Raw genomic sequence first — 10,661 nt, forward strand, 5'->3', positions numbered from 1 at the left:
TGGATCAGTTTGTGGTCAATTTCTGTCTTTTTTTGGTCGTTTTGTTTTTTTTTTTTGTCATTTCCTGTCTTCTTGGTCAATTTGTGTCTTTTGTGGTCATTTTTTGTCTTTTATTGCCCATTTTGTGTTTTTTTTTTTGGTAATTGTGTGTCTTTTTTTGGTCATTTTGTGGGGTTGTTTTGTCATTTTGTTCCTTTTTGGTAATTTTGTGTCTTTTTGGTCAATTTGTGTCTTTTTGTGGTCATTTTTTTGTCATTTTGTGGTCAATTTCAGTCATTTTGGTCAATTTGAGTCCTTTTCTGCTTAGTTTTATGTATTTTTTTGGTCAATTTGATTCTTTTGTGGGTAATTCCGTGTCTTTTCTGACAAATCCCAAAGTAGCAAGTTATTACTTTGCTATAAGTTTAAAGGTCCATTCTGACTTCCTGAGTGTGTAACAGTCAGCTTCAAGCCAGATACTCCTTGCAAAGGACTTATATTAAAAGTAACAAAAAATATATATAAGTGCACAGACAGAGATGTTTTAGTTGTTGCCTGCTTCATTATTTGTCCAAAATTCGTCTTATCAACTGAGTTTGTATGATCTGAACTGTTATATTGTGCATATGCATGTTAAAAAAAGGTTGAGAACTACTGCATTAAGGAATAGTTACATTTTCTGATGACACATTTGTATTTTTCCCCCTCGTTTTGTGCAAATATAACAACTCTGACAAGACGAAAAAGTTGAGTATTTTTATTTTGTTCCAGCAGGATCATGAGTGCAGAGAAAACAGCACTAGAAAAAGAGTATAAGCCTGATGATGCTTCCAATCCCACAAATCAACACAACGACAAAAAGATGACAGTCTGGAAGAAGTAGCAGGAGATTGCTATGAAGGTAGCCCGGAGCGACACTTTGCTGTCTGACTGAACCAGTGTGTCTGTAGATATAAATAGTGGAGTGGTAAAATCACAGCCAGAAACACAGTTAGTTAGTTTTCACATCTCCCTCTGGAGTGGGACTGCTGCAGAGATACTGCTACAATTACACTGGGAGACGCTGCTATTCAAAGCTTTATGTTTGCTTCCTAATTATTACGCTGAGATCCATATATAAACATCGTTCCAGCTATTCATTACAACTCAACAGTCAGTGTCGTCCATCTTTGAAGACAGAGTTTACTTGATTAATGTGGAATGGATCAAAAAACTGATTGGTTCGACTCGTTCTAACCTCTAAATGACCCTCTTATATTTCCCATGATGCTTCGTCACAAAGTTGTGACAATATCATATGTATTCTGTATAAATTTCTTCAAAAATAATTGGTAAACATTTTTGCCTCCCACTGTGTGCGGTGTGTCATTTAAAAAAAAAACAAAAAAACATAGTTATTTAGAAAACTCTGGTCCTTGTTTCACCACATCTCTGCAATAGACAAACTAAAGTTTATTGTTATGTGGTGAACAAATTCCCCCAAATTCATATTATTACCATTATCAGTTAAAATGTGCACTGTGAAACTATTCAGTGTACATTTACTTCACCTGCAAGTACTGTATATTTTTAAATACAGTTTTTAAAAATACAGTTATTACTAGAAATACATTTACCAGTATATTACTGTATTCTTGTAGCCTGGGTGTACCCATGCTGCCTTGCACACTCGATTTTGTTTCGACCTGAAGGCAACATGGTGTCCATGGCGGATTCTTAGCCCTGCTTTTGGTATCCAAAAGCAGGGCTAAGGGGAGGGAGGGGCAAGACGATGATGCGTACTATTGGACAGACAGAAGCTAGTAGTTTGCTTACGGATCCAACATGGCTGCAGCAGACGCCAACCTCTCTTTGGATCTAGCTGTAGACAGTGTTCTAGATAGTTTAGAGCCAAAGTTTATTTTAAAAGAAGAACAACATTTTGCTTTACACTCCTTTATCACCACCAAAAAGGATGTTTTAGCCTTGTATCCAACAGGATTTGGCAAAAGCCTAATCTACCAACTAGCTTAGTGGCTAAGCTAACGGGGTTTAGTGAGACTCCGGTCATTGTGGTCGTCTCGCCATTGATCGCTTCGTTGTTTTTTTGGAAAAATATACATCTGAAGAGTGTGCATATGTGGAGTGTCCTTCTTTCTTCATATATATCTTCCACAAACGTCAATAATTGTTCGGCGCCATCGTGTAAACATCAGTCGTCTTCTTCCTCGATGCTTCCTCGAATTTCTGTCGGTCTACATACGTCATCTGGTCTAATTGATACGATTGGCTAAGAGCTACGTACAAGACGGTTATGATAGACATTCGTAGCGACCAATAAACGGCTCTGGATGATTGTAAACCACACCTCCTCTACGGAAAAATGAATAGGTGGTCTCCAGACTATATCTCATTTGTGATATAGTCTGGCATTAGCCAGGCTAGTATTCTTGTGAAAGTACAACACAATGCAGTTCACAGTATTGTCAGTAAATAACTGAATAACAGTGTAAATTTAAATTTAACGTGCTGTAATCTAATGTAAGTCATGGTGTTCCACAAGGTTCTGTGCTTGGGTCACTTTAATTTACACTTTAAAGGGATATGATATCACAATAATGGCATTGTCTTAAAGTAAATCATATTGTTTTCTCCCAGATTGCATTGTAATATTCAGTATGACACAATATGACATTAGTACAGTAGAATACTGTTCAGATTTGACATCTAAGGTTTACAGTGTAGATAGACTCATTGGCCAGCAGATGTGTTTTGTAAATCAATTACATTTGATATGGTAGATAGGCATCAATAACTGCATTCTGAGTTATTACCACAGCAGCAGAGGCCCAGTTGATAAATCCAGTCTTCTTACAGTATGACAAACAGCCAAGGATGATCATCCTTTAAAGTCGACACTGTCACATCCACAGATGAAACAGTCATTTGTAATTCTCCTCCAGTTTATCCTTTGATTACTAACCGTGACACTTTCACAGGAGGGATGGGCCCTAAAGCAATCAACACACACACACACCGCTATTTACATTGTGATGATAAGCTCGTTAACTCTATGTGGCTGATCGGTATCGCCCTCAGCTGCAATTCCCCAGCCAACCATTTGTCCTGGGTGAGATATCAGCAATCACCATTTTAAATGAGGAAAGGTGATATGAAATGCTAATTCAGCAACTAGGATCAATACTGTTCACCCAGGGGGATAAAGTGGAGCAGAGTACTGGTACAGACTGCTGTCCTTGAGTCTTCAGTGAAAGACATGACATTTCACTAGAAAACACAGAAACTACTGTTACGTCTGGCTGAACAGAGCTTTTCTGATTGGCTGGCAGGGTCCATTAAAGTTGTATCCCAGAGACCTTAAACATTGAAAGGTATTTTAAAGCACATTAAGCTGCATGTAGCCATATCAATAATAGTTTTGGCACATATTTGGACATGTCATGTGGCAACATGGTCTCACAGGAATCCGTGAAATAGCCACGGATTCGCTCAAATTTCCGTGAAACTGACACGGATTTCGCTACAATGCAAGTGATTATGTTCATTCACTGAGTGAATATTTAGAAAATAAAACATATATTTCTTGCTAGAAATGTAATCAAAATCCATTTCTATGCAGAAACTAAGTCAAAATATTGATTTTTTCACAAAAAATGAGAGAACTGTCCGCCATGTTTTTTGTTCTGACCGCCGGGACCTTGAAAGTCACGTGACTTGGAACAAACCAATAGGAACAAATATCCATGGAATAGCCACGGGATATGACTGTCATTAACTTGCATTGTAGCGAAATCCGTGTCAGTTTCACGGAAATTTGAGTGATTCCGTGGCTATTCCACAGATTTTGAGTTAAGCGAATCCATGGCTATTTCACGGATTCCTGTGAGACCAGGTTCCATATGGTGATAAAATATCACATAGGCACAGGTGTGTATAACATACACGATGACCGCATTCCATAGGTGTCAAGGTTATTATAGTTAACGAAAACTAACAAAATAATGAAAACTAGAATTAAAAAAACATTTTTGTTAACTGAAATAAAAACGATAAAAAACTACAACTGTATTGTGTGGTTACAAAACTAACTAAAACTAAATATAATTATAGTGAAAACGTCCTTCGTTTTCGTCTTTGTCAACTTTTTTCATACATCATCCAGTGTTTCTATTTATCCACCACTGAGTGTGTGTATTCCTGCTTTGTGGGCTTCCAGGAGAAGCGTGAGTGAAATTACCGTAATGACTCCATATTGGCTGTAAAGAGCAACAGCTTTCAGGAAACATTGGAATTTTACCAATAGCTTAAAGCTTTTAGTTATTATGGCAAAAGTGTCACTGGCGCAACACTCTGTAAACTTTGGATGTTTTGCTTTCAGTGAGCAAGTGAAAGTCTTCAATTCAACCATTGATATTACAAATCACATCTTTTTTGCGGTGGTGCTGAAAATCCAGCAGCGGCTGCAGAATACATATCGGGGCAACACTGCATAATCCTTTTTGGTTGATATGAAATGTATTTATTTAGCTGCGACCAAATATCTGCTGTTTAGTGAACATGCAGGAACACATGGTGAATATGTTTACTGAGACTGGGATGTCTACACTAGAACCAAAATCCCAAACACCCAGAACTGTAAGAGTTAATAACCTTATTGGGGCTGAGATGGATAAACCAAAGGAAATAAAGGCAAAATTTATTATGACCTCTTTGAATCTCGCACCCCACGCATAGCCCAAAAAGCCCTAGAACTAAACTAAAACTAAGCATTTTCAAAAACTAAAAACTAAACTAAAACTAGCAAACTCACTCTAAAAACGAATTTGAAAACAAAAAAATTCACAACGAAATTAAAACTAAAACTAATGAAAAATACAAAACTAATATAACCTTGGTAGGTGTTCCAGTTCCAGGACCCTGCTATTGGGCGTTCTAACTCACTGGCAGATTGATTGATCACTGATTGCAGCTAATCATGTTCTTCATTGATTGACAAGCCGAGTCAAAAATAGCAGAAAGTACGATTTTAAGGAAAAGGCATTCCCATAATGCAGTGTAAATATGACCTAAACTTTAGTTCTGTCCCTACAATACAGGAATTTGATTAATCATTCTGTCGTATTAACATGATCCATGTGTTGAACACACCTCCTCCTTCTTTCTCATACTTATAAAGGAATTCCCTTCAATAATAATATACGTATAATAATATATTTTGTCATTGTAACAGATCCAACACAATTAAGTGCATTCCTTTTTCAGTGCAAAAGTAGCAATAAATAATTAAAAAGTCACTATGGATATAAGAAAGTGCATAAAAACCTCACATCCCACATATTATTATTATATTATTCAAAGACAGGAAGCTTCATTCAGAACCGTTTTTGAAACTCCTTAAGAATTCTGCAGCAGAGGATGTTTGCTGGAAGTGATAAGCGAAGTGTTACTTTTGTTCTAATCAAACTATAATTGGAATGTTTGAATTAGCAGAAGTAAGCCTGGATAAACTGAGAAACCTGAGCAGATGTGTAAACAGTTATGTAGTGGAGGTGATGAAGATGATGACGATGGTCATCATTATAAATATGGTGCTGAATAAAATCCCTCAACCTCATTTTACTGTGTTGGATCCATTTACTCAGGGGGAGGCTGTAAGCACTTGAGACTGAAGTGTTTATGAAGTGGCTTCCCCTCACTAATGATAATGGTAATTATGGCGCTTATTTGGAGGCATCTCCATTTTCAATTAGAAGGTTGATTACAGGAAGAGTGAGTTCATCCGAAGCACTTTAGTATTCTGATCTTTAGAAGTAAGTAAGTAAGTGCGTAGGCAGGAAATTATTATTTCATGTATACACCAAATGTAATAGAAATCACAAAATTATCCAAGACTCCCCATATCCATGCGTCCATTCATTCTCGTTCGCTTATCCGGGGCCGGGTCGCGGGGGCAGCAGGTTAAGCAGGGCATTCCAGGCATCCCTCTCCCCAGCCACAACGTCCAGCTCCTCCTGGGGGACCCCCGGGCAAGAGATATAATCAGGCAGGATACCACTTTACAGGTCTTATACTAATACTGATATGTCAACCTTAAGTATCAGCCAATACCAATAACAATCCGATAACTAAACTGTTTTTGCTAAACCTGGCCATTTAAAAACATCATCCTCAAACTGTCAATCAACTACTCCCCTAAAGGAAGAAATACATTGCCCACAACTATACCTCAGTATAATACTAACTGTTCAGGTTGCCCAAAGTTTAGTAAAGCACCTACATAATAGTTTAGGCTTATGGATTGGATCAGATTCTACTTTTTTCCCCTTCCTATCCACTCCAGCAATTTTGGCCAACATCGGCCTTTTTGGGAAAAGGGTCCTATGTTCCCCGGTATGTATTGCTACTAGGGTTGCAAAGGGGCAGAAAATTTCCGGAAAATTTCCGGTAAATTTCCATGGGAAGTTAAGCTTAGGAATTTTGGAAATATTCCATATTGGAAGCTTCCCATGGGAATAATGGGAATTATGGGAATTAATGGGAATTTAGGAGAACTAATTGGGAATATATTATATACAAGCATAAATATAAGCAGAAGTCATAAGAAAACATCCATACAAAATGTTTTCAACAGATATTTCAACAGATTTATTTGTAAGTAGAGTAGAACACGTTCTAATTACTTGTTTCATGGATGAGCAATCCTCTGCATTTTTGCTCAGTCAATACACTCTTCCTGCTCCTCATCAACATCCAACAACATGTCCCCTTCCTCAACATCCAACTCTGAGTCTTCCTCTTCAGTGTCACTTTCCAGCCTTGTTGAGGATGGCTCTGTGTCAGGCTCAAAGAGCCTTAGGTTTGCGCGAATGCCAACCAGCTTTTCCACTCTCACATTTGTTAGCCTCTTGCGAACCTTTGTGTGGGAGGGTTAGGGTTAGGGTTAGTGCACAGTGCCAGTAGGGGGTGTGGTCTCAATAACCATGCAGTAAGCAGTGTGCTCTGTGCATGTGATTGAGGAATGGCATGGATATTCAAGTGTATTTGAATGGCATCTGTTTGTTTTAGTCAAGATTATGCTAAAATATACTTTCCTCAACTATATTTAAGTTCCCTAAGAAGAGCCAACCTTCAATTTTGAAAATTCCCAGTTTATTCCCATAAATTCCCATAAATTCCCATTAATTCCCCCATTAATTCCCATTAATTCCCGTTAATTCCCTTAAATTCCCATGGAAAGTTTCCGTCTTTGAAAATTCCGGGAATTTTGCAACCCTAATTGCTACAGGGGAACAAAGGACCCTTTTTGGGAAAAACGGGGAACATAGGACCCGGGGAACATACGGATGACCCCAATAAAAGTACTGTTCCAGTGTTAATTGCTTATTTACTTCTTCTTATTTTACACACAGATAGCGAGGTTTGAAAACAGCTAATTGAACAGAACAGGCCACACATTCAGCTGCAGGAGTTCTTGTCATTGTCCTCAGTCGTTCCCAGGTTGCAAGGCTTGGGATGGTAATATAAGTAAGTCATTGATTCATTCATTCTTCCTAATTGATTTTCCGAACTTGGGTCACTGGAGGCTGGAGCTAATCCCAGCTGACATGGGACGAGAGGACCCTAGACAGGTCTCCAGACTATTGTTGTCTTTGTTGTATGTAGTTTTCATGGATAAGTATGAGTGTTGGTGTCTAAAATAGAAAATATGACAAAAGTAAATAAATGTGTAAAATTATACGTAAAAGTTGTCAACAAGTATTTATAACAATCCTCACATATTCTTCTAACCCATCCAAAGAGATATGGTTTGCTTTCCTTTGAACCAATTAGCTGTTGCAGTGGTTTTCTTTAATTTCATTCTGTCATTGTTGGCTCTTTAATTGAAACATTGATTTGTTTGTGCCTTGAGAATGCTAAGTGTGCTGTGAAAGACACCGTGAAACCCAAACACTAAATTGCACAGACATATCTATTACTGCAGTAGATCCTCAGTATTTAGATGATTTTAGTGCTCTGTCTTTATTATCTTTGTATGAGCATCAGCAGCTCGTCCTCTTATGCATTAGACTGCATATAATTAGACTTAATCCACTGTAAACTGTACTTTTTAACAGAAAACATGTTGTATATTGTGATTTTTTTTACTGGAAATTACAATAAAAACAACAGGAAGTAGATTGTTTAGGTCCCTGCCAGTCTCCCTTACAGTGAAATCTGAACAGTATTCTACTCTATTGATGCCATACAGGGTCATACTTGCAATGAATCTGGGAGAAAAAAATAAAATATTTTATTATTAATTATTATTTACAGGAATTTAGTGTAAATTTACACAAAAAAGTTTTACAGTGTACTGTAATTTACTGACAAAAATGTACAGTATCGAGGTGTAAATTTACAAAAATACAGTAACATAATCCGTGTTTCCACTAGGGGGAAGAGTCGCTAATTGTGCACAATGTCAGCAGCTGATCATAAACAAAGCAGCATGGCTAATTATGCACAGCACCTCTGCTGATCATAAACATTGTGATCGTGAATTAACCGGCATCGCTAACTGTGCACAGAGTGTCCGGTGCTTGTTGTGAACAAACAGAGATTGTTAAGTGAAAACTTCCTGCAGCAGCAGCAGCTATACACACTGTACTGCTACAGAGCTAACTGTTAGCCTATTAGCAATTTGCAGACTGGACGCTAAGGGGTTAACATCCCCTCCGGCTCTGCAGCTGGGAAAGAATTGTTCTTCTCTTATTATCGAGCTGCTGGCCCCCGCGGCTCATTATGAAGAGTAAGAGAGTCTCCAAAAGTCTCCAATAACTAGAAAAAGTCGCTGGATAAGGGGGTCTGAAAAGTCGCTAAATATAGCAACAAAGTTGCTAACTTGGCAACACTGCTTCCCCGGCTTTTACAAATGTTGTTGCAAGAGTTGTCAACGTCACATCCTCCTTCTCAATCTACCCAATCAGTAACCAGGCTTTTTTCACGGGAGAAAAAAGGCCCTGCTCTTCAACAGGGACGAAAAAAGTCCCGACAAAAGTCAGCTCCGGAGAGCTCGTATTCAAATTAGGGGCGTTTCAGCGAGTGAGACCCACCTCATTCTGGGTATTGGCTGGTAGTGGAAACAGCCATATACTGCAAATGTATTTCTAGTAATACAGTAAGAGACTGTAAAAAATAAATAACTTTGCAGGTTAAGCTGATGCCAGTTAATGTCTGTAAACTGACACTGAAACATTTTACAGTGCTAGGAATTTGTCTCCTAAGTTGAATTAAATCGTATTGTGATTCTGTTCAAGTGTTAGAGGAATGTAACCTGAGGAGACCCAGTTTCAAGCAGCTCAAGTTTGGATGCAGAGATCCATTTAGAGACATACAGTATGCACAAAGGCTTGGCGTGTTTACTGAGGGCGCTTTGAAGCTGAGCATTGACAGGTTTGTTGTTCCACTGTTGACTACTTAAAAGGAAAAATATATCTGTGCTGTTGCCTTACTTCATCTCCCTACAACATGACTTGTGTCTTTTTATTGTTGATGCTTTAAAGCTTGCAATATTCATGCTTTAAATTCTGCAATCTGCTTCTTTTTTTCAGATTAAAATACCAATACATACACACAGTTCATTCTTCATTATCCGGTGTCTCTCTATGACTCAGACAATTTTCAAAGATAATGGGTTGTATTTAAGTATATACTGTTTGCTGTGAGTTCGGCAATATGTTTGTAGTTAACATTGCTGGTTGTCACAGTGTAGGTAACATGTACTTGCATTGCATTGCATCAACAGTACACACAAGAAACAAGCGTGTCAGCCGAAAGGTGCTGCCACATTACTGTTTAGTCATTATCCAACACTGCTTAACTGAACTTAGTTTGCGTGGGTTGGAGCAGATCCCAGCAGACATTGGGTGGGAGGTGGGGTACACCGCAGACAGGTCTCCAGACTATCACAGGGCAGACACACAGAGACAGACAATTACACTCTCATTCACTCCTAATAGCCGATAATAGTTTCCTTTAGGGGGAAGAGTGGCCACTGGGAAAGTCTTAGGCCACGCCCTCTCAACTGTCCGCTCACTCTGCGTGTCTCCATTACAAAAAGGCCCCCAGAGGGATTTAGAGACTCCGGAGGTGACGTATGGTTTTTGATCATTGCGTAATTGCTTAGTGACAGTTTCGACCGTGATCACATACGCGACGGATTAAACGCGGGAGACGCAACTGTGGCCGCCGTCGCTAACTTTGCACATCGTCAGCAGCTGATCATAAACAAAGCTGCATGGCTAATTATGCACAGCCTCTCCGCTAATCATAAACATAGTGATCGTGAATTAACCGGCATCGCTAACTGTGTACAGAGTTTCCGGTGCTTGTTGTAAACAAACAGAGACCGCTAAGTGAACACCTCCTGCAGCAGCACATACACACTGTACTGCTACAGAGCTAGCTGTAGCAGTACTGGACACAAAGGGGTTAACATCCCCTCTGGCTCTGCAGCTGGGAGAGACTGCTGCAGGAGGACTGTGCCATTTCGAGTAAGTAAGAAGAGTAAGAAGGAGTCTCCAATAACAACAGAAAAAGTCGCTGAATTTGTCGCCAGTCGCTTTCTTGAAAAATAGTCACTAAGGGGGTCTGAAAAGTCGCTAAATATAGTAAGAAATGCACTAAGTTGGCAACATTGCTTC

Source organism: Centropristis striata, chromosome 24 (assembly GCF_030273125.1).
Source record: "Centropristis striata isolate RG_2023a ecotype Rhode Island chromosome 24, C.striata_1.0, whole genome shotgun sequence".
NCBI classification, from domain to species: Eukaryota; Metazoa; Chordata; class Actinopteri; order Perciformes; family Serranidae; genus Centropristis; species Centropristis striata.